We start from the raw sequence: 26,938 nt of genomic DNA on the forward strand, positions 1-26,938 counted from the left end.
TTGTTTCCCTCATCTTTAAAAAGGATATAATGGTTTATTTTTTATTCAGTTCTGAGATTAAATGAGATAATGTATATAAGCATAAATGAAATAAGTATATAAGATACATAATAAGCATTGAATAAATGTTAGTGAATTCCAACTCTTTCTTTTGTAAAATGTATTTTAACCCAAGAAGGAAGAGGAAATGCAGAATATTGTACAGATAAAGTATTTTACACACATTTTCTTGTAATACAATAAAAAACAAGAAACCTGCTGAGAATATGTGTACCTTTCTGATATAAATCAGTGAACAAACTTGTTTTTAATTTTTTGGCAGACTTATGAAACCAATTAGCTTTGTAATATATATTCAGCTTTAATGGGCAAGTAAATAATTAATGCTATTGCCTTTGTAAATTTAGCTTTTCAGTTATAAATTAACATAATTAAAAGAGTAGTGTTTCAGTATGCATTCTACTAGCCAAATTTAAATCAAGCAATTAAACTGTAGGTTTTCCACACCAAATGAGCTCAGCTCATAATGACACAGACAACAGACGTAAATTTGTTTTTTCATGGTCAAGTTCATTACAAAAAGATGAAGGAAAATACTTGCAGTATGTGTAATCAAGTAAATTATTCCAAGCACCACTTGTATAGTTTAAATTGTTTTTCTGGGTCTTCTACCTTTAATTCATACCCTACACACTGTCAGTTTTTCTTCTCTGCCTGAGGAATGAGTTCTCCTTGCAGAGGATCCCATCGGATTTCATCAGAATGTTATTGTGCTGGTAACTACATGCATTGACTCCAATCTCTGAGAATGATCTGCTTCTGTTACAGGTACAGGACTTCAAAACTAGAGTTGAGATCATTTAAATAAAAGATTAGCTATTTTTCATAACTTGGATTTTAAAGGCTAGCTGTGTGAAAACAGATTATATGAACATAGTGGGGAAGAGAAACAGCCAAGTAGGGGACATGGCTGTTCTCTAGAATCAAAATTAATGTAGAAAGCAGTAGCTGGTATTCTCTCTGAGATGTGAAACAGATGTGTCTTTCCCCGCTTTGAAATCAGCTCTGTGGAGGACTATCAAACAGATTTTAATCTAAAACAATTTATTTTGTGACTACATTGTTCCAAACAGAATGAGTAGAAAATGGGACCTGCTATGTGGGAATAATTGAACTGCAGACATTTTTGATCTTTGAGAAATTCTGGTATGTAATTAAACACGCTCTGACTAATGATCTATACTGAACTGTTCACCACTTTGAAGCACACTAGTGAAAGTGCAATTCTGGAGCATATTAGAAGGGACACAGGTCTCACAAAAATGTCTTTATAGGAACAAATATAGCTGCTTCTCTTTCTTACGCACAGACATGTCTGTGATGTGAATTCCCCCTTTAGTTGAATATATGAAAAATAATATTTTGATATTTTTCTTTAATTTTTTCAATCTTCAGTGATAAATTATTTTAGTTTATTCAATATCTTGAAGAGGCTTAAATTCCTTGGTAGTAATTTTGGAAGATGTGTGTCCTGTTGTTTATGCTTTCTCTTGCGGGGGTGGTTACAGAATACCTTTCTTCCCTTGATGTTTGATCTCTGAATATGGAAATATGGAGTTCTTGTCAGCCTATATAGAATTAAGAGCTTTTTTTAAATGAGATACATGGTCACTCTACTTCATTTTTTTGCCCAGAATTGTTTCTCATCTTTCCACTACCCCTTACTTCTGATGTCTGTTATGAGTACTTGAAAGCAAATAAAGTCACCAATTGCAACTAACCCAGGTCTCTGGCATTGCAGGCAGACTCTACTTTCTGAGCCACAAGAGAAGCCCAAGAATACTTGCCATTCTAGGAGACAGGCAGTAGCTACCTTGTTAGCCCATCTGTTTACCTTGGAGTAAGACTTATGGCTAGTGGTTCTAAATCTCATTTTGGATCAGAAACCAAAGCCCCTTTTTCCTTAGGGAAAATAACACATTTTTTTTCTTTGCAAAGTGAAGAGGGTTCATGGAATCCCTAGCAGCTCATTCTGGTTTCAGTTTGAAACCATTGAATAATAATTATTTGCCAGGAGTGGCAGTTCTCCCTTTATTCTGTTCCAATTCAGTAGTTCTCTGTAAAAATACGCTTTCAAATTAGACTACCATTGGTCCCTGTGTGGTCATATTATTTTAAATTTGTGTAATAGCCACTTTCCAGTATGCTAGTCATTCTTGAAAATTAAGCCAATTTCTGCCTCTTCCATGAAGTGCTCGTTCATGTACCCTCATGGCGACCAAAAGTAGTTAACGTTTGTCATCCCCATTCACAGTTCCTGTTCAACTTTATGGATATGTCTTTTTGTACAAGCTAATATCTTCTGCCATTTTACAGTGAAATGTACACCACTCTTTTACTTTTTCTTTCTTTCAGCCGTGCCACATGGCTTGCATGATCTCAGTTCCCTGACTAGGGATTGAACCTGCGTCCTTGGAGTGAAAGTGTGGAGTCCTAGTCACTGGACTGCCAGGGAATTCCCTGTACCACTTTTTTTTCAACTTATTCTGTATGGAAACAGAAATTCCAGTATTTCTACATATTTTATTGATGTACATGTTTTTTATAACATTGTAGAAATATTTACTTTTATAAGGAAGAAAACTAAGTTAAACGGGTTTGGGAACAAACCATAGTTGCCTCTTGGTATGTGTACCGTTTAACAGATTGGGCTAGAAATGTACAAGATACAAAAAAGTAGTCTAGTGGCTTCAGTTAACATGGGTACTGCTTATACATCTTATAAAAACTATGAAAAATGTTGTCTAATTTGGTAACTGGTGTATTATAGGCCACTTACAGAGTTTCTATTGCAATAAAAAAAAACTAATCCATTTGAATCCTGGGAACCAGTAATTATTGTGACAGAAAAACAGGAGTTATATGATGATACACACCCTCTAGAAACATTATTAATGTTTTATTTTAATAATGTTAATTTTCAATATTATAACTTACTTTGTACTCACAGCATTATCTAATAACATTGAAATATCTTTGTGAAGCACTTATGCATAGGTTTTAAGAGCTTTTGCTATTGACTCAGTGGCTGGGGACCCTTGTGTTTTAATAATTATACAATATTGGTCAAGCTTTTTAACTTTGTTTTTTTTTGTTTGGTTGTGTAGTATGCAGGATCTTATCCCCTGTCCCTACCAGGTGTGGAACCCACACCCTTGCAGTAGAAGCACAGAATCTTAACCACTGAACTGCCAGGAAAGTCCACTGACTTTTAAGCCTGATTTTTCTCACCCATAAAATGGGATAATACTTGTAACCAACTGTAGTTTTCATGCATTTGGATGCTGTACACATATAGCAAGCTTTCAATAAATCTGATCTGCAATAAATAATAATAGGAAAAGTTATTAGGTATTTGCTTTTCATATACTGTTTGGAATATATCTTCATGGTATGTTCTTTTATGTATTTGAAACAACTTTGTAAAAGTCCTAATTTTATTTAAGGATATTGAGGCCATTGATCAGATCTTTGGCAGGGTCGAGACGTATAGATGACATTTCTATCAAGTCTTATTGCCTTTCTTAAGCAAATGTGTTGCTTTTATTCAATATGTTTTGTAAAGCTTTCTATCTACATACATGAATAGAAACTTGTGACTATGAGGGCTGATTGTATTCAGGATTTCACTTCACTGTGAGTGAGACAAGCCAACATAGGTCCTAAAATGCACCATAGTTTGTTATTTCGGGTTTGTGTTACATTTTCCAATACGTAAAGAGCACATGAAGAACAGGAAAATATAAAAAACGGCTCCTCTATATTATTCTACTTATTTCCTTCCAACAACTGCAATAGTAACTAATGCCAAATCCTCTGTGAGTGTAGATAACAGTGGACTGGTAAACTAGCTTTCCAAAAGGAAAATCTTTATTTTAGAGCATCTGCTGATGTTCAGGGAGGAAGTATTCCCAACATGTCTGATTTCAAGTTACCAGTGATTTAACAACCAGCTCACAAAATTCCTGAAAATTTAACATGTGGCTCTTGCTAGCTGGCTTTGACATACTGCTGCTAAATCCTTTGATCTCATCACTCAGAGTCCCCCTGCAGTTTCTTGCCTTCTTAGGAAGTAAAATTCTTTTTTTCTTTTTTTCTGGATACATGCTTTCTTCCCTATTCTCCCTTCACGTCTTACCTTGCTGGCTTCATCTTCTTACTTTTAGCCCCTGTGCGGATGTCAGTCATTTGATTTTGTTCTCTGATTTCTGTATGCGGGAGTGGGGGAATTGGGGGTGTGGTCTAGTAGAGAAGTGAGAGGGGAGTGTAGAAGGCATGTCAGCTAGAAGTCCTGCTCTCTCCTTAAATCCAAAAAGACCTTTATCCATTTAATTCTTCCATGTGGCTTGGATAGCTCTGTGTGGTCTCATCCCAGTTTGTTTTTCCATTGTGATTGGTGATAATGAGACTTCCTTAAGTTCCTTAAAAAACAGCATTCTCTCTTCCAGACTCTCCTACATGCAGTTTTTTCTGCCTAGAAATGTCTTGACATCTCTTCCTGTCTTCTCACGCATTCATTCAGTTATATACTCTTTCACCCTCAGATCTCATGGCAGCGTCTCTTTCTCGATACACCAAGTGAAGGTTATCCCTCTCTGATCCCACAGGGCCTGTTTTTATGCCACTAAATCATTTGCCACCCACTGTCTGACTTACCATCAACACAGTGACACGTTTCAAAGAAGGAAGAACGTTGGTTTGGGGGTACATTTATGGATAAGGAACTAGGAGATCTTGTATCATTTGGTGTAAGTCAAGTCTCTAAGACGTAGTTTTTCTCATTTATCAAGCATTGTGTTTATGTCTATTCCTGCATTTTCTGGAACTACTAACTCACTTGTGCTTTGGGCATCAGTGGGCAGTGTAATGTTAAAGATACCCCTTTGTGTCTGACTTTGAGACACAGAAAGCAGTTCAGTACCATGGTTATACATGTGGACTTTGGGATCTAATCACCTTGATTCAAATCCCAGCACTGCTATTTTGGGCAAGTTGCTTGTTTTCCCACCTATGAAGTGGAAGTTATAATAGAACCTTCCTTATAAGCCAGATAAGAAGAAGAAATGAGTTAATACATACGAATGGGGCTTAGATTTAATTATCACTTTGATACTTACATTTGTTCTGTCACAAGCCTTATTTTATTTTTTCCCTTGAAATTATAATGGCCTATTTCTCCTTTAACTTATGTGTCTGAGGTCCTATCCAAAAAATTCCAAGATAACATATCCAGCAAAAATTAATACTTTTCACTCACCTATAACGTTCTTTTCTTCCTCTGCTTATAGCACGCTTTGTGTAATTCTTTCCCAGAGCTCTAGAAGACTGTACACCACTGGGTTGATTATTAGCATCAGAATAATGAATTTCAGAAAGCATGAAGCAATTTCGTGTTCTCCTATTTCCTCTCAGAAATGAGCCTTTTCATGTACATTGGCAATTTTAAAAAAAATAAGTACGTTCTTCTCCATATCCAAGATAACTTTTTGAATTATTATAATGATTTGTTCCATTCTAAGGGGTAATTATCTGTAATGTTTTATTTTTAGAGTAATATCCAGTAATTTTAAGAAGCTGGAACTTGTCATAAAATCATTGAGAGATTAATAATATTCTTCTGACTACTTCAGAAGAGGGGCTCAGTTGATTCCAACCCTGTTTGAGAAGTGAGTTTAGCATCCAGGTTGCCAGCTTATATACATGGTGAGGGTGGTGGGGGCAGGATGAGAAAACATTCAGATAAGAAAAACATATTAGAAAATATGATATCAACAAAGAGAATATATATCCACTATTGAAGGAAGGGAATTAATATCCATGGAACATCTGGAGCATTCCTGGAGCGGTAAACCCAACTTCCACATGAATGAGAATATAGAGACTCCAAGTCATGCAGAAATCATTGCCAAATCTGTTTTCATATATTTTTGAGGGCTTATGAGGTAAAGGTATTTGTATTCTCCAATTTGCTTGAGACGCTGAGGCCAGAAGGAATATGGCGCCTCACAGTGATGGGAAGGTGGGCCGCATGGCTGATGTACACGGGGTAGGTGGGAGTGTCTGATCCAAGATGAGACTGGTGAAAGAAGGCCATGGCTCCAAAGGTCTTCTAAACCATGGTAAGGATTTGAGACTTTGTCCTAAGGGCAGTGATAAGTCTTTGAAAAGTTGTAGGCTGAGGAAGAAAAACAATTTATCATGAGAAGCTCATTCATACTATAAAGAATGGATTGCAGTCAGCTAGAGATGAATTGATTAGAGATCAGGTAGAGGTCTATTATACTTTGGCCACCTGATGTGAAGAACTGACTCCTTGGAAAAGACCCTGATGCTGGGAAAGAGTGAAGGCAGGAGGAGAAGGGGACTACAGGATGAGATGTTTGGATGGCATCACCGACTCGATGGCCATGAGTTTGAGCAAGCTCCGGGAGTTGGTGATGGACAGGGAAGCCTGGCGTGCTGCAGTCCATGGGGTCACAAAGAGTTGGACACGACTGAGTGACTGAACTGAACTGAGAGGTCTGTTATCATCCATCAAGTGAGAATTGTATTTAGTGGCTCATTGAGAAGGAGATGAGTGGCTCATGGCACAATGTAGAGCTCTCCTTCACATGAGAGGCATTGTAGTTAAGCTTCTTGCTGGAAGTTTTGCTTGTTTCTTAGCAAGATGATGTGTTGCTATTCATGTGAAAGGACTTAGAAAAGCAACCAGAGTTTAATTTTTGCATTTTGTGTTATGTGTATATACACATCAGTATGTATATGAATAGGTAAAGTGTGCATGTTAGACTAAACTAGATGTTAGAGGCAGGGATTTCTTTTTTTAGTTTTACTATGTGATTGTGAATGAGTTTAAGGATTTACTTTCTGTTTTCCTTTTTAATATACTGTTTTTTCCTTTTAGAAATTTCTCAATTTAGAACCTTTAGTAAGATGTAAAATTAAGATAAACTTTTTTGGATTTTTACCAAATGGTTCAGTTCAGTTCATGAGCATAACTTGATGCCAGATGGCTGAGAACAATTATCAGCTATTTCTTTAGACTTTAATGTTTTGAAAGAACTTCATGATAAGTGACTAATTTAGCTTCCCATTTGTCTGGGAAGAAGGGTGAGGGAAAAATAATAGCCATCTAAGGCACATTTATATAACTCATAGAGATCTGTTGATTCTTAATAAATATTAAATAGTAGCTTAGCTTGGGCAGTGGTTGGAAGTACATACTTTGGTAAGGCTTAGGATCAGCAAACCTGCATTTCCCAGAACTTCATATTTTGATTTAGGAATTGTTACTATGATTTTTTTTTTTTTTCATTTTTAACTTTCTACTTTTTTTTCCTTTTTTAAATTTTATTTTATTTTATTTTTAAACTTTACAATATTGTATTAGTTTTGCCAAACATCAAAATGAATCCGCCACAGGTATACCCGTGCTCCCCATCCTGAACCCTCCTCCCTCCTCCCTCCTCCCTCCCCATACCATCCCTCTGGGTCGTCCCAGTGCACCAGCCCCAAGCATCCAGTATCGTGCATCGAACCTGGACTGGCGACTTGTTTCAAACATGATATTATACATGTTTCAATGCCATTCTCCCAAATCTCCCCACCCTCTCCCTCTCCCACAGAGTCCATAAGACTGATCTATACATCAGTGTCTCTTTTGCTGTCTCGTACACAGGGTTATTGTTACCATCTTTCTAAATTCCATATATATGCGTTAGTATACTGTATTGGTGTTTTTCTTTCTGGCTTACTTCACTCTGTATAATAGGTTCCAGTTTCATCCACTTCATTAGAACTGATTCAAATGTATTCTTTTTAATGGCTGAGTAATACTCCATTGTGTATATGTACCACTGCTTTCTTATCCATTCATCTGATGATGGGCATCTAGGTTGCTTCCATGTCCTGGCTATTATAAACAGTGCTGTGATGAACATTGGGGTACACGTGTCTCTTTCCCTTCTGGTTTCCTCACTGTGTATGCCCAGCAGTGGGATTGCTGGGTCATAAGGCAATTCTATTTCCAGTTTTTTAAGGAATCTCCACACTCTTCTCCATAGTGGCTGTACTAGTTTGCATTCCCACCAACAGTGTAAGAGGGTTCCCTTTTCTCCACACCCTCTCCAGCATTTATTGCTTGTAGACTTTTGGATCGTAGCCATTCTGACTGGTGTGAAATGGTACCTCATAGTGGTTTTGATTTGCATTTCTCTGATAATGAGTGATGTTGAGCATCTTTTCATGTGTTTGTTAGCCATCTGTATGTCTTCTTTGGAGAAATGTCTATTTAGTTCTTTGGCCCATTTTTTGATTGGGTCATTTTTTTTCTGGAGTTGAGCTGTAGGAATTGCTTGCATATTTTTGAGATTAGTTGTTTGTCAGTTGCTTCATTTGCTATTATTTTCTGCCATTCTGAAGGCTGCCTTTTCACCTTGCTAATCGTTTCCTTTGTTGTGCAGAAACTTTTAAGTTTAATTAGGTCCCATTTGTTTATTTTTGCTTTTATTTCCAATATTCCAGGAGGTGGGTTATAGAGGATCCTGCTGTGATGTATGCCAGAGAGTGTTTTGCCTATGTTCTCCTGTAGTTATAAAACTATAATACTATGATTTTTTGTATGTTTGTTTTAAAAATTGAAAAACCAAGGTGCTAGATTTGTCATATGTTTTGCCTCCTTTCAGTAACCATAGGTATTATTATCTCTTTTATATCATGGGAAGCTAAGGCCAGATGAATAGGTGAATTGCTTACATTTGAAGAGCAGTGGTTTCATTCAAAGGTTTGATTGACTCCGTATTTACTGTTTTGAAATTAGATGATAGCTTTCTTTTCCTGGTCTAGGTAACAAGGCTGTTTCTTTTCCTAGCCAGATATTCTGCTGGTGTGTGATGTGTATCTGTGTTGTTTTATAAAGTTTCCATAATCTGTCTCTTCATGGGGCCAAATATGTTTCTAAATCTAATTTAATCTTTCTGGTTTCTAATGTAATTTCATTGAAAGCTTATTTCCAATGCAGTGGTTTTGTAATTATAGTGGAGCTTCAGCTTATGTGCATTTAATTTACGTAAATTCAACTGTACGTGCATAGCAAATGAAGAGAGAACTGTTTAAATAGTGCGGAAGATTCTGTTCCCCATTTCATGTAATGAGCACATGCCCAGAGTAAGAGAGGCAGGATTTTGCTTTGTTCTCTGTTCCAGGCTTTCACCTCTCCTACAGGATGAAGACTTTGATCTAACTGAGTGACAGTCCATTTTTGAAAAATACTTACTTTTCACACTACCAGCCCCCTAAGATGAGTCTTCACTTCACTTGTTCAACCTAATAAACAGTTGTCTGCTCAGAAACTGAATTTCTTTTTTTTTCTCTTTTGGGCTCATCTATTCAGTTAACAAACATTTTACCAGAATTTATTATGTACCAGCACTGTTCTAACTACTAGAAATACTATTGGGAATACAGTGACCTACTGAAAAATTCTCTTCTCTCACAGAAATTCTGAGATCTATAAGTTCATTCTCAACATTCTTTCTAAGACGTTTTTAGAATGACATTGGATATGTGTGATTTTCATTTTAGGTGCTGATTTGTTAAATCCATCTGAAGGCAATCAGGCAGTTTCTTACTAAATACCCTCTTACCTTATGATCCTGCCATTGTGCTCCTCCTTGGTACCTCCAAAGGAGCTGAAAGCTTAAGTTTGCAGGAAAACCTACATGTGGATCTTTACACACATTTATTCATAATTACCAAAACTTGGAAGCAGCTAGTTGGTGACTAGATCAATAACATATGGTACTTACAATGTAATGTTTGTTACTCAGACCTGAAAAAAATATGAGCTATCAAGCCATAAGAGGACATGGAAGAAACTTAAATGCATTTTTCTAAGTGAAAGAAGCTGGTTTGAAATGGTGACATACTATATGAATCAAACTATATGACACTCTAGAAAAGGAAAAATTGTGGAAAAAGTAAAAAAGATCAGTGGTTGCCAGGGGGTGCTGGGAATGATGGATAGAGAGGAGGGAATTTCTCAGGCAGGAAACCATTCTGTATGATACTATTATAGTGGATGTATTTGTCAAAGTCCATAAAATGTACAACATTAAGAGTGAACCCAGAGGTAAACTACAGACTTTGGGTTATTTTGATATATCAGTGTAGGTTCGTCAGGTGTAACAGTTGTACCATTCTAGTGCAGGGTATTGGTGGTGGGGGTAGATCTGCATGTGTAGGGGCAGGGCATGTATGAGACCTCTCTGCTCAATTTTGCTGTCAACCTAAAACTGCTGTAATAAAGTCTACAGAAAAATAAAGCCCTCTTTCCCATCTCAAGTTCATTTACACAATGCACACCTCTTCCTCTATACTACATATTCCGATCAGCTTTCTGATAATATATCTAAGACAAATTGTGCTTTTAATCGAATCATAGAAGTATTTAAGATGTCATGTGAACTGGCTTGGTCTTGAATTATAGTAACTGAGCTTTAGAGACCTGGGTTTTTATCATCCGCTTAACCCCAACTACTTCTGTGTCACAAGTCACTCCTCTCATCTGCAGAATAGAGTTTAATTGGCTGATTCCTACTGCCCTATCCAATTGTTTCTTTGTATTCATTTCCAGATATTTCAGTGTTCATCATTAAAAGGTGACATCCTTTTTTAAATATAACTGCCATTACTACACTAAAGATATTGTTAATTATTTAGAACAATCTAATAGTTCAGTTCAGTCACTCAGTCTTATCCGACTCTTTGCGACCCCATGAATCGCAGCATACCAGGCCTCCTTGTCCATCACCAACTCCTGGTGTTTACTCAAACTCATGTCCATCGAGTCAGTGATGCCATCCAGCCATCTCATCCTCTGTTGTCCCCTTCTCCTCCTGCCCTGAATCTTTCCCAGTATCAGGGTCTTTTCCAATGAGTCAGTTCCTCCCATCAGGTGGCCAAAGTATTGGGGTTTCAGGTTTGACATCAGTCCTTCCAATGACACTCAGGACTGATCTCCATTAGGATGGACTGGTTGGATCTCCTTGCAGTCCAAGGGACTCTCAAGAGTCTTCTCCAACACCACAGTCAAAAGCATTAATTCTTCGGTGCTCAGCTTTCTTCACAGTCCAACTCTCACATCCATACGTGACCACTGGAAAAACCATAGCCTTGACTAGACAGACCTTTGTTGGCAAAGTAATGTCTCTGCTTTTGAATATGCTATCTAGGTTGGTCATAACTTTCCTTCCAAGGAGTAAGCGTCTTTTAATTTCATGGCTGCAGTCACCATCTGCAGTGATTTTGGATCCCAGGAAAATAAAGTCGGCCACTGTTTCCACTGTTTCCCCATCTATTTCCCATGAAATGATGGGACCAGATGCCATGATCTTCATTTTCTGAATGTTGAGCTTTAAGCCAACTTTTTCACTCTCTTCTTTCACCTTCATCAAGAGGCTTTTGAGTTCCTCTTCACTTTCTGCCATAAGGGTGGTGTCATCTGCATATCTGAGGTTATTGATATTTCTCCCGGCAATCTTGATTCCAGCTTGTGTTTCTTCCAGTCCAGCGTTTCTCATGATGTACTCTGCATATAAGTTCAATAAGCAGGGGGACAATATACAGCCTTGATGTACTTCTTTTCCTATTTGGAACCAGTCTGTTGTTCCATGTCCAGTTCTAACTGTTGCTTCCTGACCTGCATATAGGTTTCTCAAGAGGCAGATCAGGTGGTCTGGTATTCCCATCTCTTTCAGAATTTTCCACAGTTTATTGTGATCCACACAGGCAAAGGCTTTGGCATAATCTGTAAAGCAGAAAAAGATGTTTTTCTGGAACTCTCTTGGTTTTTCGATGATCCAGCGGATGTTGGCAATTTGATCTCTGATTCCTCTGCCTTTTCTGAAACCAGCTTGAACGTCTGGAAGTTCATGGTTCATGTATTGTTGAAGCCCGGCTTGGAGAATTTTGAGCATTACTTTACTATCATGTGAGATGAGTGCAATTGTGCAGTAGTTTGAGCATTCTTTGGGATTGGAATGAAAACTGACCTTTTCTAGTCCTGTGGCCACTGCTGAGTTTTCCAAATTTGCTGGCATATTGAGTGCAGTACTTTCACAGCATCATCTTTCAGGATTTGAAATAGCTCAACTGGAATTCCATCACCTCCACTAGCTTTGTTCATAGTGATGCTTTCTAAGGCCAACTTGACTTCACATTCAAGGATGTCTGGCTCTAGGTGATTGTGAGGGATCACACCATCATGATAATCTGGGTCGTGAAGCTCTTTTTGTACAGTTTTTCTGTGTATTCTGATGTATTCTGTGTGTATTCTGGTGTATTGCCACCTTTCTTAATATCTTCTGCTTCTGTTAGGTCCATACCATTTCTGTCCTTTATCGAGCCCATCTTTGCATGAAATGTTCCCTTGGTGTCTCTAATTTTCTTAAAGAGATCTCTAGTCTTTCCCATTCTACTGTTTTCCTCTATTTCTTTGCATTGATCTCTGAGGAAGGCTTTCTTATCTCTTCTTGCTCTTCTTTGGAACTCTGCATTCTGATGCTTATAGCTTTCCTTTTCTCCTTTGCTTTTCACTTCTCTTCCTTTCACAGTAATTTGTAAGGCCTCCCCGACAGCCATTTTGCTTTTTTGCATTTCTTTTCCATGGGGATGGTCTTGATCCCTGTCTCCTGTACAATGTCATGAAACTCTGTCCATAATTCATCAGGCACTCTATCTATTAGATCTAGTCCCTTGAATCTATTTCTCACTTCCACAGTATAATTATAAGGGATTTGATTTAGGTCATACCTGAATGGTCTCATGGTTTTCCCTACTTTCTTCCATTTAAGTTTGAATTTGGCAGTAAGGAGTTCATGGTCTGAGCCACAGTCAGCTCCTAGTCTTGTTTTTGCTGACTGTATAGAGCTTCTCCATCTTTGCCTGCAAAGAATATAATCAGTCTGATTTTACTGTTGACCATCTGGTGATGTCCATGTGTAGAGTCTTCTCTTGTGTTGTTGGAAGAGGGTGTTTGCTGTGACCAGTGTGTTCTCTTGGCAAAACTCTATTAGACTCTGCCCGGCTTCATTCTGTACTCCGAGAAAAATTTGCCTGTGACTCCAGGTGTTTCTTGACTTCCTACTTTTACATTCCAGTCCCCTATAATGAAAAGGGCATATTTTTTGGGTGTTAGTTCTAGAAGGTTTTGTAGGTCTTCATAGAACCGTCCAACTTCAGCTTCTTCAGCATTACTCATTGGGGCATAGACTTGCATTACCCTGATATTGAATGGTTTGCCTTGGGATTGGACAGAGATCATTGTGTCATTTTTGAGATTGCATCCAAGTACTTCATTTCAGACTCTTTTGTTAACCATGATGGCTACTCCATTTCTTCTAAGGCATTCCTGCCCACAGTAGTAGATATAATGGTCATCTGAGTTAAATTTCCCATTCCAGTCCATCTTAGTTTGCTGATTCCTAGAATGTCAACGTTCACTCTTGCCATCTCCTATTTGACCACTTCCAATTTGCCTTGATTCACGAACCTGACATTCCAGGTTCCTATGCAATATTGCTCCTTATAGCATCGGACCTTGCTTCTATCACCAGTCCCATCCACAACTGGGTATTGTTTTTGCTTTGGCTCCATCCCTTCATTCTTTCTGGAGTTATTTCTCCACTGATCTCCAGTAGCATATTGGGCACCTACCGACCTGGGGGGGTTCCTCTTTCATTATCCTATCATTTTGCCTTTTCATACTGTTCAAATATTCAGATACTTTAAAAATTTAGGTACTATAAAAACTACAGATTATATACTTTCTTTGATCTTGTTTGTAAATCAAGATCCAAATAAGTTCCATCCACAGAATTAACTTTCATGTCTCCTACATCTCTTAATCCATAGGTTCCTCATGACCCTCCTTTCTTTTTCTCACACTCTGCTTATTGAACACAATAGGGCTGTTTGTCCTGTAGACATTACCACAGTCTGGATGTTCCTGATTGTGTCACTGTGATGTATATAGCAATGTCATAGTCACCCATATTTCCAATTTACTAGCAGATTAAATACAGATTGTCTGTTTCTGGCTAGACTACTTCATAGTTGGGGCTATGTGCTTCCATAAGGAGGCATGTAAAATGTCTTTCTTTTGTGTCCATAGCAGCCATTGATAATTATTACCGGTATCTAGTATTTCGTTAGGGCTTACAAAATGTTGGCATTCAAATTTTATTTTACACAAGGAAAGGCAGGAAAAATGCTTTATTTTCTTTTATTTACCATTTCAAAATATTGATGTGAGTCTCTGTCATCTTCCAAATGTGACCTATGGGGCCCTTTGTTCTTAGTATCACTATACATTCATAAATTTAAATGTATCTGTAGTGTTTTATTCCTTTGCAGTTAATATTCTCATTGATGTTCTGATTTTCCCATCCATAATTGGCATTTTTTATGAGTGTTGCTGAGTTTATAGGTTATTTGCATTTATTTTTCTTTAAATTTCCTATTGTTATCACTTGTCTCTTATTCTAGATAGCTACCTGTTATTCTAGATAATCACTAGTGTTTTTCATTTCTCTCTTCAGAAAATCACTATATATTAGGAATAGTACCTCTTTGCTGTTATGAAAATATTATTCCTACAAGATTACATTAGTGATGTCAGAATATAAGTAACAAACTGGAAAACTATATTTACAGTTTTTATCACAGACAAAGATGAATTCACACCTCAGTAGGGAAGAGTATCAGAGAAGTTGGAAACTGAAACCCCAGGCTAAGACTTTCCAGGGCTCCCATCAACACTCTATGATGTTTCATGTCTTACTTGAATACTCTGAGCCATTACATTCCCCATATGAGACAGTTCAGTTCAGTTGCTCAGTCGTGTCCGACTCTTTGCAACTCCATGGACTGTGGAACGCCATACTTTGCTGTCCATCACCAATTCCTAGAGCTTACCTAAACTCATGTCCATCGAGTCAGTGATGCCATCCAACCTTCTCATCCTCTGCTGTCCCCTTGTCCTCCTGCCTTCAATCTTTCCCAGTATCAGGGGCTTTAGGGGAATCATAATAACATTATTTCATTCGTTTATTGGAAACCTTTCATGAGCAAATACAAGCTCAGCACAGTGCTGGCACATACAGGCTCAAAAAATAATATCTGAGACCCTTCTTGTTGATTACCAATAGTGATGGTAATCAATTGTGCTTTCATTAGGAGGATAGGTGTTGGGATCTATTCTATTCTCAGGTTATTCTCAGGTTATTTGGGTTTACCCAACACATCAGCATGGGAGAAGACCTGGCCACTTCCTAGGCCAGTCTTTCCTTTTGACTACCATAATGGTAGCAAAAAATACTGTAGCTTCATCTGGAAATCAATCACCAAAGTGTGTCATAAGTGAGTAGTTTATATCCATAAACAGATGTGTCTATGGATTGACTCTATTGTGTTCTTACACTGGGCCTAAGAGAAAATAAGCAGTATGAGAGTTCATGAACACAATAGAGTTCATGTTCTCAATGACTTGGTCTAGTAGGCAAGACAGGAATGTATTGTCACACATACTACTATTTTTACTCTCCTAAAATCCTTGTAAGGAATAATGGTAAGGTTTTAGGTGATAAAATTCATAGCATCATGAATTAATAACATACATGCCTTGTATTAATTCAGATTGAACATTGGTATGTTCAAATTACTCCTCAAAAAGAACCCTTTGATTAAATATTGCAGTTTATCTTGCAGATTAAGCATTGAAATGTTAAATAGCATGCCCAGAGATAGAGATAGTGGATAGCTGAATCAGGAAATAAACATGGACTGGAATCTAAAACAGTATAACCTCTGGAGTTGATGTATCATGACAAAACAGTATCCTGGTTGACAGCCTCCTGTTACAGGTTTTAGCTGAACATCATTCCGTGGTGTTCATAGTGCTGCAGTACAATAGGTCTAACATGTATGTGACCAAGAATAGGAGATCAGGGACCAGTGTTCTAGGATTGAGGTGATACTTTTTATTTTTATTTTATTTTATTTTTAAACTTTACATAATTACATAATTGTATTAGTTTTGCCAAATATCAAAATGAATCCACCACAGGTATACATGTGTTCCCCATCCTGAACCCTCCTCCCTCCTCCCTCCCCATACCTTCCCTCTGGGTCGTCCCAGTGCACTAGCCCCAAGCATCCAGTATCGTGCATCAAACCTGGACTGGCATCTCGTTTCATACGTGATATTTTACATGTTTCTTTTTAATACTTTTCTTTATTGTGTTACTATCTGGAGATATATGGAAAGCTGTCACTTAAAATGGTCCCTGGTAGCTTTATCACTGACCATCTAAGCATCTGATCCAGTGGCATTTTCAGGCTAACAGATAAGGAGGGTGTGATGAATTCAACTACCCTCAGGTTTAAGGCAGCCCAGAACACCCACTGTTTACATTTGGGGTCATGTGGATATAGCATTGCTGCCACTGTGAATCTTGTTTGTATCCACATGGGATGTTGGTCCACAGGCAAATGTGAAAGTTTATGATTAGGTGATTAAAAAAAGGCAAGTCATGCAAACAGCAGATCTGTTTAGGGAACTCATATGTATACTTGCTTTTAGGCTTAACAATGATGGCTTCTCTGGCAACACAGACCAATTTCTTAATGCAAAAGGAGGACTTGTGTTTCTATATATCTGAAAGAGCAGGTGTCAGACTTGGAGGCCTAGTGGGCAGGCGCTCATGGAGAGGGGTGAGGGCGGGTATTATGTCTTCTATGAATACTATTAAAAGCATGTCTTATGAGCTACTGCTATTACTACCATCAGTGTTTGACCTACTTTATAAGGTTTGAGATAAATATTTTATTAACTAGCAAAGAAGAATACAGACCTGAAGTTAGCCCTAATGCTAAGAGATTCTGTAAAATTCCATGATAATGTTTAGTGTCTTTTTTTTCTAGAGTCTTTTTTATTTCACTGTTCTATTTAGAAGTCTGATCAGATAAGGAAATCAGGTGCTAATGCATTGAAAGATCAGGTGTCTAAAGTCACTAGATGTGTTCTATATTCCTTAAAAATCTATCCACATAGATTTTATTTGGCCACTGCCTATCAGTTTTCTTGTATAGTGTCCAAACTACAGATGGATATCAAATAAGGTCTTCAAATATGTAGCCAGAGAGGGGTGATTACAGTTCTGGAGGGTGGTACCTTAATCCCCTAAGTCTATTACATTGCATGGGCCTGACATTATTTTAGTAATGTCAACTAGTAGCAAATGTGATTTATATTTTGCAAGTTAATTTGGTCCCCTATCTTGGCTGCTCAGGAAGCCACTGTTCCAGTGTGTCACATGAGCTCCTCTGACTTTGGAAGAAATGTGCCCTCTCCTGTTTGTATGCCTTCACAGTCATTGACAGAGACTGACTAGGGCCAGTTTTCACATTGACATTCTTAGGAGATGAGACAGCATTCTTCCCTCAGAGTTCAAAATGAGGGATTTCCAAGTGTCAGAACTAGGTTTAATTGGAAATAAAATCTAGGAAAGAATCAATTGTGATTGTCAGCATGATTGGGGAACACCACTAAGCATCAGGGGGTCTTCCCAAGTGGTGCTAGAGGTAAAGAATCTGCCTAATGCAGGAGACACAAGGGACGAAGTTTTGATCTCTGGGTCAGGAAGATCCCCTGGAGAAGGCAGTGGCTACCCACTCTAGTATTCGTGCCTAGAGAATCCCTTGGACAGAGAAGCCTGGCAGGCTACAGTCCATGCAGAGTCAGAAATGACTAAGTCACTGAGTGCAACACACACTGTGCACTGAATTTGAATTCTGTCCTTTTCTAATTGAATGATTTTCAAGTGAATCACTTAATCCAAACCCCCACTTCCTTATACTTGAGGCATAGCCTTGGAGATATATGTGATGTATGCATAATGGCAATTCCCTTTGAAAGATACTAGCATTGCTTCCAGAGAAGGGGTTGGCACCCCACTCCAGTACTCTTGCCTGGAAAATCCCATGGATGGAGGAGCCTGGTGGTCTGCAGTCCATGGGGTGTGAAGAGTCGGACACGACTGAGCGACTTCACTTTGACTTTTTACTTTCATGCGTTGGAGAAGGAAATGGTGATCCACTCCAGTTGTCTAGTCTGGAGAATCCCAGGGACGGGGGAGCCTGGTGGGCTACCATCTATGGGATTGTATAGAGTTGGACACGACTGAAGTGACTTAGCAGCAGCAGCAGCAGCATTGCTTCTCCAGTTTCTGGCAGGACCCAACCCTGCTGGTGTAGGTAGATTTAAATTCACAATTTATCCCTTCCCCCAAATGCTTCAACTGGGAAATCCTAATCAAGATCCATTTTAGAGTTGCAGTACCTTCATGGCCCCCTCATTCTCTCCCTGCCCCTGCCTTTTCTAGTTGCCTGCCTCTCTTGGGATTGTGTCCGTGTTTGTGGATCAGTGCACATACTTGTGCTGTACTCACAGGAGTCATTTTTAAGGCACACTCAACCATTGGGTGTGATTCACATTCTGACACCTAACAGCCCCTAATTGATACCTCTTGAAAAATGACATATTCCCTGAAGCATTCAAGGCTGCCCGACACACAAAGAGGCCACCCGCCTCTATGATGAGCATTCTCACCATGCAGACACTGGTGATTTGAAAGGCACGTTGTTGTATCTTGACGTGATCCCTTTGACAATATTTGTAGTATAAATGCTTTCTCAGTTTATTTTGTGTGTAATCACTGTTTCCAAAGATTTCAGAAAAGCTAATTTCTGAAGTTGTTGTCTGAGCCCAGTGTCCTGTACACCCTACCACCCACGTAGCATCTTATTCACGAATCATGTACTTGTACATTTGGTGAATACTTTTTCTTTTGTTGACGGTGGTAAATAAACCAGTATCATCTCAGAAGATGGGTGTATTGGGTGAGGAGTGGGGAACATACAAATAAATGAGATTTTCTCCCAAGTAAACCAAGAGTTCCAGAATTCTCTCTACATATCAAGCAGAAATTAGGCTCCTTATATTAGTACGGTTCTATCAGTATGTTGGTGAACCATCGATTTTGTGGGGGGGTTGCCATGTCTTCCCACATCTGAGACAGAAGTTAGGAAATTGCAAAAGACAAAAGCTGCCTGGAATGAAAACTGGACCAGGGTAGCAATGAAGTCTTTAATATTTCTTACCATATCTCCAGTCCTTGTTATTGGCAAATATTATGTACTCAATAAACATTTGTTAGTAAATGCATTTCCAACCAAGTGGTAGTATACTTCAGTGACTTAGAACGAAGTGTAAGTAACTTTTCCCTGAAGCACCGTAACTTTTTACTATGTTGTGGTGTAATGAAATCTGAAAGGTACGTGACATATTTTTTATGTTGTTACTACCCAAACAAAAACAGTTTCTTAATATTAGTTAGGAAAAAAGAAAAGAAAATGTGTTTGGATAGATTGGAGACTTGAATTCTCAAAGCAGTCAGCACAATTTCTTTAATAACTCCGTATATCATTGTGCTGAATTATAGCATTGTTTGCTTTCAAATTTGTGTTTCTTGGCCTTGGAACGCAGGGATAATTGTAGACTGTGGCTTGACAATTTTCAGCCTGCTGTAATAGTAGGGCCAAGATCATCCTCAAATTGCCAGGCATCAGCAAGAGGACGAGAAGTGACCCAGAAAACGAGTTTCTCATGTTACAAAGTTCTGTCATCTGCCCCAGACTGTAGGGGCAGTTGGGGTAATGATATTCATCTGAGCCTGAGGACCATCCAGAGAAAGTTGCTCAAAGTCACAGCAAGGGCGGCAGAAGCCATCTCATGTGATAAAGGACAGGAACAACTCAAGCTCTGGAGGGGCAGTGAGATGCAGGTAGATAAAATCATGAAATGTCATGCAGAATGTAAGCCTGCAACCATAAAAATAAAACATTAGGAGCAACAAACTTTTATTGAGTACTTATGTCATGTACAGTAATGAATGATTTATGTTACCCTGTTTCATTTTTATAAGCATTCTAAAGGGATAGGTATTTCTGTCATCTCACTTTTGGATAAAAATACGATCCTTCAGGAGATTGAGTTTCTTAGTCAGGGTTTTATTCTTGTGGAACCAGAAGTTGAGTTCTCTAATTATCCCAAAGCCTCATTCTTAAGTGTCGCCCTCTATTTCCTAACCAATCTTAGACTACTAAGAATAAGGGAGCCTTTTAATAATCAAAAAGGAAAATAATCATTTTTTAAAGTTGGGAGATCTCTGTAGACCATGTATTTTTGCCCAGCAATGAAGAGACTACACCCTTAAAGTACAAGTTGAACTGGTGATGAATTAGACCCAGATGCAAAGTCCTTTGCTTCCTATGCCACGTCTTTTCCCAAAAACTTCTCTTTCCTTTTATTTGTCTAATCTTGGATCCCTTGTCTTGATCTACCTTCAGGGAGGGACAAGAAATAAAGTCATAGAGGGAGGGGCCGGGCAAACTGAGGAAGATGTGGAGAAAGTTAACAGTGAAATTGGAATTAGTATGTAGGCAGCTTCATTCCAGTGCATGCAACATGTACTCTTTATGTGTTTCTATAAATCATTTTGGGCATTTCATTTGTTTAATCCACAAATTCCTGTAGTAATGCATGCCAGATTCAACTGAATCTATTTCTAACAGCTGCCCTGGAAGGTTTTCACGTGGTCACAGTTACATAGAATCAAGTTCACTGGGACAGAATGCCTTTGGTTCAAATCTGGCTCAGCCATTTGTCACCTGAGTGACCCGGAGAAGGTTTACTTAGCTTTTATGTTCATTCATTCAAAAATATATACTGATGTCTTTCTTTGTGCTAGGTTGTGGGGAAAGTGCTGGAAGAGATAGAAGGATACTGGAGATTAAATCCCTTGTTAATGTGGCGTTTATGTTTTATTAGAGAAGGCAGGTAATAAACAAGGAAACGATATAGAATATCACAAAGTTTTCAGCAAGTTTTAAACTGAGAAGGGGGAATGAAGAGATATGATCAGGGTTTAAAGTTTTAAACAATATGATAACAAGAGACCTTGCTGAAAAGGTAACGTTGTGACAAAAATATGAAGCACTGACGGGAAAAAGAAGACTTCAGGTAAAGGGAACTGTGAGAGTTCGAATCTCCAGTAGTCAGAGGCGTGTTTGGGGAAGAGGTTGGAGACCAGCGTGGCTGGAGCTGAATAAGTGGGACAAGTGAGAGAAAGGCATGGTAACAATGATGGCTTTGTGAATGCCAGTGTGATTTTTGAGCAGCGTGGTGTCACTGTCGTACTCAAGCAGTCATTTGAGAGTGACAACTGTGGTTTGAGCACACCTGCTGTATAGCCCTATAGGTCTATGAGGATGCTGTGAACCAGTGTGGTAATATAAAGGAGGTGACAGTAGTGATCAGCTGCTGGATTTATCCTGAAGATAGAGCCACCAGAATTTGCTGATGTTTTAGAGGACATGGATGAAAGAGAAGAGTCAGGGCTCACTGGAAAACTTTGGGACTGACTAATGGGGTGAATTATATTGGCATTGACTGGGAAGGCATAAACTAGGAAGAGTGTGGGCCTTCCTTTGGAAGGACGTTGGTGTTTGGGCATGCACTATCCGACATATCTGTTAGAATTCCAAGTACAAATTTTGAACAGTCCATTAATAGGGGAATCTGGAGTTACCGGAAATATCTGGGTCTGGAGACACATTTCAGAGTTGTCAGTATATAATAGTATTTTAAGCTGTGGAACTTAAAAACGCCCCCTGGTGGACAAGTGTACTTGGAAAGAAGGTTCAGGGCTGAGTTCCACGATGCTCTTATGTTAGGGATAGGGAGATTGAATAGATCTAACACATATAACCCACAGACTGTGGCCCTCTTGATAACAAGCATGTTTGGTGTCTTAGAAGCCAAGTATTTTAAAATAAAGAAGTGATGTATTGTCCCTTTGTCTCATTTTAGCATTGACCATAGTATTAATTACTTTGCTTATGTTTACTAAGATTTGCTTGCTTCGCTGGTTGAAATATGCCACAGATAATGAGTCACCATGAGAAAATCACATTTCCTCTCTGTGTTTCCCTATGTGTTGAGTGAGCAATTTTGGCTAGTCATGTCTTCAGAAAATATCTAACCTTGATATACTATTGACTTTTTCTGATTTGGTATGATTCTTTATGATCAGGACTGAATCCATTCAAGTAACTATGTGTGTTACATCAGTCAGAATACAATGTGTCTTTTGTTTAATTTCTTTACACCAGATGATCTGGAATCTAATAACATTGTTGTATGTTTGTTGTTGGTATTGTTTTGAATATTTTCTTTCACTTATGATCTTGTAGACCTGGAAGAAACCTCCATCCTCAAAGACTTGGAAAAGGCTGTCCTGGAGCCTGCGTGGAGGTTACAAAAATCATCCCTCTGGTGGTGGCCTGAGCAGATTACTTCAACCCCAATGTTGCCCTGAACGTTGCATTCAAGATTTGAGAAGATTAGGACTGCTAAGGTATGGACTTGTGACTTCTATCTTTTTTGAAGGCAAATACATTTAAAGATAGTTAATCATTTTCACAGCCTTCTCTCCTCCTCATCTGCTCTTTTCTTTTTCTCTTACCTTTCTCCCTCCCTCCTTTTACGCAATGATCTAGTCTTTTGTTACCAGCTTGTGGGATGTGGTGGGATGGACAAAATTATAATGGAAGAAATGGAAGGCTACCCTGTCTCAATAACAGAGGTGATCAGAGGGGAGGCAGTCTAAGCATGAAGAGAAATTCGTGCAGACATCTTTGATAGAAAAAAGAAATTGAGATTGTTCCTTATGTGATAAGAGACATGTAAAGAAGTGGTACATGTGATAAACTGTGTATTTCCATATTCTATGTCCACAGGAAACTTTTGGCAAACTGTTGTATTATATCTTAAGATTTGAGGATAATTGTGTTTATATATCTTAGATGCATACCTAGGCTAGTGTTAGAATCTTCTGAGTTGAGTCAGGTGATCCCGTCTTCTTTTCCAGTTACAATGATAATCATTCTTTGTGTGTTTGTGTATGGTATATATGTACATACACATACTTACATGTGTAGGTATTGTATATATTTTCTCTATACACACATACAATTTGTTGAGTGTTGTATACTTGTTCTACATATGTATAGGGATATATATATAGATCATATATATATGATGATCTATATATATGGATGATCTATATATATGGAGGGCAGTGGGGAGAGAGAGACAGATGGAGAGAGGAGAAAGAGAGCCCTCCAAAACCACCACTCATGGCATGCTTATGGTGAGTGCATCAGGCATTGTACTGTAAGGTTTGAAAAGTCACAAATACAACTAATAACAACCATCTGGAATAGAGATTTCTGTTATGGGAAGCCAGAGAAGAGACAAGTAAAAATATTTTTTTAAGGTTGCATAGCAAGAAGGGGTCAGGGTCCAGACCCTTTCCTAGACTTACTAGAATTTAAGTCTGTGCTCACCTATTGTGTAGTACAGTGGGTCTGTATCAGCCTAGGAGCACAGGGCATGTCCAAGAGAAACTGGAGAATATCTCAGACAATTCAACTGACAACTCATTTGCTGTCAATTTAATATGCCTCAAAGAAAAAAAGTGCTTATAACCAAAGGCTTCTGGAAATTGGCAGAGCAAGGTAGCTGAGGTGTTGGCCTGGCTTCCTACTTGTGGCACCACAGGCCTCATCATTTGTGCAAGATGGAGGCCCAGAGCTGATGAAAAATTATTTGTAGCCACAAGCTTGCTTTTATTGATTTTCTGAATTTCTCACTGATACGATAAGTGTGGTGCACACTTTTAGTTGATCATGAATAGGCCTTCCTAGCAGGACGAAGTACATATGCTTTCTGTCTGGTTTATGTAAAAACCTTCAGTGCCCATGCTTTAAGCTCTCATGTTCATGCTCCTCATAGTACCTTTGAAAGTGTGCTAACAGACTGATGAAAATGTGAAGGTCGTATTTCAAAAACACACTTCTCTTCCCTTTATTTGAGTTTTTTTTTTGTAAAGGGAGATAGGTTGTTTTTCCTTCTTTGATTCGAAGGGCATCTTTAAAGCAGATTAAGTATGATTACTATTATACTTAAGTTCACGGTTCACGTACTGCTGGAGCCTGGCTTGCAGAATTTTGAGCATTACTTTACTAGCGTGTGAGATGAGTGCAATTGTGCGGTAGTTTGAGCATTCTTTGGCATTGTCTTTCTTTGGGATTGGAATGAAAACTGACCTTTTCCAGTCCTGTGGCCACTGCTGAGTTTTCCAAATTTGCTGGCATATTGAGTGCAGCACTTTCACAGCATCATCTTTCAGGATTTGAAATAGCTCAGCTGGAATTCCATCACTTCCACTAACTTTGTTCGTAGTGATGCTTTCTAAGGCCCACTTGACTTCACATTCCAGGATGTCTGGCTCTAGGTGAGGGATCACACCATAGTGATTATCTGGGTCGTGAAGATCTTTCTTGTACAGTTGTGTGTATTCTTGCCACCTCTTCTTAATATCTTCTGCTTCTGTTAGGTTCATAGCATTTCTGTCCTTTATTGAGCCCATCTTTGCATGAATGTTCCCTTGGTATCTCTAATTTTCCTGAAGAGATCTCTAGTCTTTCCTATTCTGTTGTTTTCCTCTATTTCTTTGCATTGATCGCTGAGGACGGCTTTCTTTTCTCTCCTTGCTATTATTTGGAACTCTGCATTCAGATGCTTATATCTTTCCTTTTCTCCTTTGCTTTTCTCTTCTCTTCTCTTCACAGCTATTTGTAAGGCCTCCTCAGACTTGGCAGAGGTGATACCATTTAATTAAAAGCACTAAAAGGAAACTGCCTGGGATCAAGTGTAGGCTCCTCCACTTTGTTGTAATTCACTGAACTGCTGCCAGCCTTGGTTTTTTCATTTGTGGGATGGGGGTGATTCTCATGCCCACTTGATACAGAGTGAAGATCAAGTGAAATTATGCTTGTGAAGTGCTTGCTGGTTCCTTACAATACTGGGTAAATAGTAAACTGCCATTTTGGGTTGTAGAGATTATATGAGGGATGACAATCCGGAGCAAAAAGAGTAACATTATATCCCATTTATGTGGCCTCTGAGTCATTATGTATGTCTATGCATCCACCTAACTGTAGCTGAAAGCAAAATACTGTCATTTTTTAAAAACTGTATCAGTTTCATTATAAGAATTTGGAAACGGTCAAAGAAGTTGACCCTATTGTCAAAAATAATGATAATAATAATAATAATTTAATTAATATGCAGGAAATTATATTGAGAAAAAAATTGTCGTTTAATGTAGATGTTACATTTTATCTGTCCAGAGTCATTGAAAGCCAGCCTGAAACTATTTAGCATTTTTACAGGTATCAGCAAGGTTAATTATCTGAGGAATGGTAAGGAGCTGAGTTCCTTTATGCCCCTCTCCAATTTGTGATGCTGTTGTAACAGTTTTCACGAGACTTGGGTATATGTCTTTATTTTAGTGTGCTTTTGGAAGTCTCAGTTTCCATAGTAAAAATTTAAGGTCAGAAATGTTGCAAATATGTGCTAACTAACAGTGCTTTTCCTGTAAAGTACAAATTAGTCTATCACCAACCTGCTGTAAGGTAGAAAATCCTCTGTTGCTGTTTAGTTGCTAAGTTATGTCCAACTCTTGGCAATCACATGGTGTGTAGTCCACTAGGCTCCTTTGTCCATGGGAATCTCCAGGAAAATCCTGGGGTGGGTTGCCATTTTTTTCTCTAGGGGATCTTCCAACCCAGGGATTAAACCTGTGTCTCCTGCATTGTCAGGTTGGTTCTTTACCACTGTGCCACCTGGGAAGCCCCTAGAAAAATCTATAAACACCTCCAAAAATGTTATCAAAGGGAAATGGAAAGCTGCTTTTGAGGGTAGGGTTTGTCCCTGTTTCTGACTGTCACCACTGCGTGTGATAAGTTGGGTAGTGAGGATAAGAACCTTTCCAGTACTGTCCGGATATGCGTATGGTGTGTATATTTCCTCCTCTGGAATCTTTCTTTCAATACATTCTTTCTTAGGCTGGTTTTATGCAAGTGTTAGTATTTCTCATGGTTCCCTTTTGTATTCATCCATTTCCTTGGATATGGAAATGATGTTTTTTGTATTTTCCGGGCCTCCTAGCATATCAGCAGAACAGTGGCTGACTTATCAAGTCTTAGGATGGCTCTTTTCTTACGGTTTTCCACAGCCTTCACTGAATTTACCCTGAAATTCATCATGCATTGAAATTTCATCTCAGATAATAAATATCTTAGTGTCAAACATGAAAGCATCAGCAGAACTGCTTTGTGAAAAGAAAAGACTCTTGCTGGGAAATCCAGTGTGTCTCTTCTCATAGACAGCTTGGTTTATTTTTTTATTCAGCCAATGTATGGTAAGCATCTATTGTGAGCTAGGGGCTGTGCCAAGTTTGCTACTTATTATCTGCATGATACTCGTCCTCTCTTGGATTTCAATTTCCTTGTATGCAAAATGGGAGTTTGAGTCAAATAAGCCTAGATTTCAGCAAATAGTGCTGTATTTAATTTAAAATAAGCTGATAATTAATGTTGACATAGCAACATTTTCTGAACATATTTGACAATTATCTTTAAGGATCAATTGAAACATAGAACATGAAGATTCAAAGAGATTGAGCTAAAGAAATTATAAAAATTCTGTATAAGTCTACTTGTTGACTTTTAGCACTTTATTACCATGAGATTTCAGAAGACCATTTAGAAAGCCTTATTTGGGATATTATCTAATTTTTCCTTCTATATATTCGAGAGATCTCTTTTTTTATTTCTACCTCCAATACTGGCC

The 26,938-nt window shown here is 38.4% G+C and overlaps 1 protein-coding gene across 3 annotated transcripts in view; it reads left to right on the plus strand.

The window, feature by feature from the left end:
• The window catches only part of SGCD (sarcoglycan delta), a 1,105,251-nt gene that overhangs the window by 448,782 nt on the left and 629,531 nt on the right, over positions 1 to 26,938 (plus strand). For all 3 annotated transcript variants that reach the window (XM_070792125.1, XM_070792124.1, XM_070792126.1), the window contains one exon: positions 22,432 to 22,595. The gene's annotated coding sequence lies outside the window, so the exon portion shown is untranslated. The remainder of the gene's footprint in view (positions 1 to 22,431; positions 22,596 to 26,938) is intronic.

This window comes from Bos indicus, chromosome 7, assembly GCF_029378745.1.
Source record: "Bos indicus isolate NIAB-ARS_2022 breed Sahiwal x Tharparkar chromosome 7, NIAB-ARS_B.indTharparkar_mat_pri_1.0, whole genome shotgun sequence".
Classification (NCBI taxonomy): Eukaryota; Metazoa; Chordata; class Mammalia; order Artiodactyla; family Bovidae; genus Bos; species Bos indicus.